This window comes from Xiphophorus maculatus, chromosome 20, assembly GCF_002775205.1.
Source record: "Xiphophorus maculatus strain JP 163 A chromosome 20, X_maculatus-5.0-male, whole genome shotgun sequence".
Taxonomy (NCBI): domain Eukaryota; kingdom Metazoa; phylum Chordata; class Actinopteri; order Cyprinodontiformes; family Poeciliidae; genus Xiphophorus; species Xiphophorus maculatus.
In genome coordinates this window covers 3,663,942-3,666,814 of record NC_036462.1, presented here as the reverse complement: position 1 = coordinate 3,666,814, position 2,873 = coordinate 3,663,942, and the positions used below count along the sequence as shown (strand labels likewise).

At 36.4% G+C, this 2,873-nt stretch overlaps 1 long non-coding RNA gene across 2 annotated transcripts; it reads left to right on the top strand.

Moving 5' to 3' along the window:
• Positions 1-1,545: 1,545 nt before the first annotated feature.
• LOC111605802 lies at positions 1,546-2,601 on the top strand. Of its 2 annotated transcripts, XR_002751833.1 has the most exons (3): positions 1,546-1,665; positions 1,871-1,926; positions 2,318-2,601. It is a non-coding gene; the product is annotated as an uncharacterized LOC111605802 (long non-coding RNA). The 2 variants fall into 2 exon arrangements; XR_002751832.1 differs by lacking the exon at positions 2,318-2,601 and having other exon boundaries at positions 1,871-1,931.
• The last annotated feature ends 272 nt before the right edge of the window (positions 2,602-2,873 follow it).

Here is a 2,873-nt window from a genome sequence, read left to right as displayed (position 1 = left end):
TTTCTTTCTAGTTCTCCTTCCTTTGTGACGCGGTTTCTAAAGACATGAGGCAGGTTTTCAGGTTTTCATGGCAACCTGAAGAAATTCAAACAAAGCAGAAAAAGTCAAAGGGAGAAATGGCCTGATAATGGAGAATTAGTTGAGCTTACACCTCTTCACATGCAGTTGTTGGAAACGTGCTAATGGAAACTCCACATGTTGTAACTTTATCACAATTACACAGAAAACCATGTAGAGGACCCACATTGGGACGAATAGCAATTAGCTCAACGTGTCGGCTTTAAAACGCCAATCATATTCAGCTATTTCTGTGGAAGTTTTCAAAACTGCAGGAGAAAATCTCTTTTATAAAGACGCCTGATGTGTCCCAAAATGTTTTTTTTCTAGTGAACCAAATGACTTGAAACTGGTCAAACTAACTAAATTTATTTAAAACGTAAGAAACACTTTAGGAATTTCTTTGACAGAGCAGTTGAAAAAGTTTATAAAGTTAGCTTTATAAATTGCATATTTTCTCCTATTTCTAAGCAGAATGGACACTTTCAGTCATTTGTGAAATTGGTTAGCATGAGCTAACGAAGGATTAGCATGAGCTAACGAAGGATTAGCATGAGCTAACGAAGGATTAGCATGACCTTCGCTCGTCTATCTCACACACTACACTGAGATTTGTGTTTATCTTTCAATCCTGTCATATGTTTGGTTTTTATAAGATGTTTTAACATTTTATTAGAGGTTTAGAAGCAAACATTACTTATTTTTGAGACTATATCTATTCTATACATTTTTACTTCTTTGTTTAAAACATGTAATAGTATAAAGAGTTGAACCATTCTGCTCATGTTTTTATGTAATTCTGCCTCAGTACCAGCTGCAGTCATTCTTTTCTGCTTTCCTGTTGATTTCTGTAATTTTTCAAAGATAAAATCATTAGAAAAAATAAGAAAATATGCACAGGATAATCAGAAAACTATCAATAATGACGTCTGTGCGTCTATTTATAAACATCTCTTCCCATCTCTGCTAGCGTACTGTAGGATCTGATCATTTTTATTGGTTTGCCTCTGCAAATGTGCAAAAAAGAAAACATGTTCATAATCACAGAAAAGTTCACTGCACACTGAGCTGCAACACGTTTAAACTTTAGCGATGAACCAAAGATGACACCTACTGGTTGGGTGAGGGTGTCAGTTGTTTGCTGAATCCCTCTGACTGTTTGCTGTTTGCACAACTTTTTTTTAAAGCAAAACATTCATTCTTTTACCTTTTTGTTTTTCCTGAGCTTCGATTAGTCATGTCTAAACCGTGTTTTCTTCTGTGCACATTGTTGCTTTGACTACATTTAGGTAAACAACAGCTGTAGGAAAAATTCACAACTGCAATGTGTGCAACGACCGATTGGAAAATTCACACTAGTAACTTTATTCTCAGTCATTTTAAATAATGAAATGTCCTTTTAAAGAAAACATATTTTAAAAATTATTTAAATATTTCACAGTGTACTTATTTATTTCATGGCTCTTGTGCGAGTGTAACATAGTTAAAATGGTTCAGGTTAAATCCTGCTAAAATGCACCATCTGCTGGTAAAACGGGGTATTGCATTCACCCTAGAAAGAGCGGGGTATTATGGGTAATCCTCAGAGCCATGAGGATCACTGTCGAGGTAACGTGTCTCTGCGATGTGATAAAGAAATATTATTTATAAAATATGTTTATAGTTTTCGTTTTTGCATATTATTGAAATATGTTAATCCATGTTATGTTAGCTTTGCTATTATATTGTTTTTGTTGCGTTATAGAAATGTTTAGTTCGTGAGAAAGTGTAGGGGGAATCTCCCACACGTTAACATTCTGGCTCCTCCTTGCAGGAGTTTCTTTCATGCCAGAGACTGACTTTACCTCGGTGCCCATGTGTGAAATGCAGGTATGTTTTACCAAATCTCTGTAGCAGATGGCTAATATAAGGCAATTTTATATTAATAGTTTTATATAGATATGGTTAATGTTTTTGCATTGTTCCAAGATACAAGTTTGTACAAGCTAAAATATAAAAATGGCATCTAGTAAATTGAATGTCAGCATTTTATTTTATTTTTCAGAGCATTTTAATTAATTGTGTTACTTTCTTTAAAAAGGACACTCACTGGTTGTTCCGTTGATGTAAACCAAATCCACTATACGATCATTGTAATTTTCAATTATTTTATTTTGGTTACTGTATTATGGGTAATCCTCAGAGCCATGAGGATCACTGTCGAGGAGTTTCTTTCATGCCAGAGACTGACTTTACCTCGGTGCCCATGTGTGAAATGCAGGTATGAAATAAAGAAAACAACTGATGCCAGATTGAGCTCCTAGTCCTTCATTTCTGCACCAAGAAGCCACCAGATCCGCGTAGGCCACATTGGTGCCGTGACCCGTCCAGAACTACATCGGACCGGGCTGGTGACTTCTGATCTTCACGTCGCTGGAGCTCCACTGTACCATCTGGGTTTTCAACAATAGTCTAAGTAGCACATCTGAGTATTTATAAATCCTTGGGAAAGGATATTTTCTTTTGAATGCTTTTGGACTTTTGTCAAAATGAGTTTCAGTAATTTTGGACAATCAAACATGACTCCACTCTGTAGGGGTAGAGGTAGAGGGTTCTTTAACACCCCTGTTCCATTTTCAATGGGTGACAAAGTGTTGGGTGGGGCATTACTTGATGTAAATACTGAAGATGACTCATTTGTGACTGGGGAAGCTGTTACACCCAGTAGTCAGACCTGTCCTAATATTCAACCTCGTCAGTGTTCTAGCACATCTACCCCAGATTCTCATGTTAATAATGCTGGGCTAGTTGATCAGATGAGCACTATTGTCCAACAA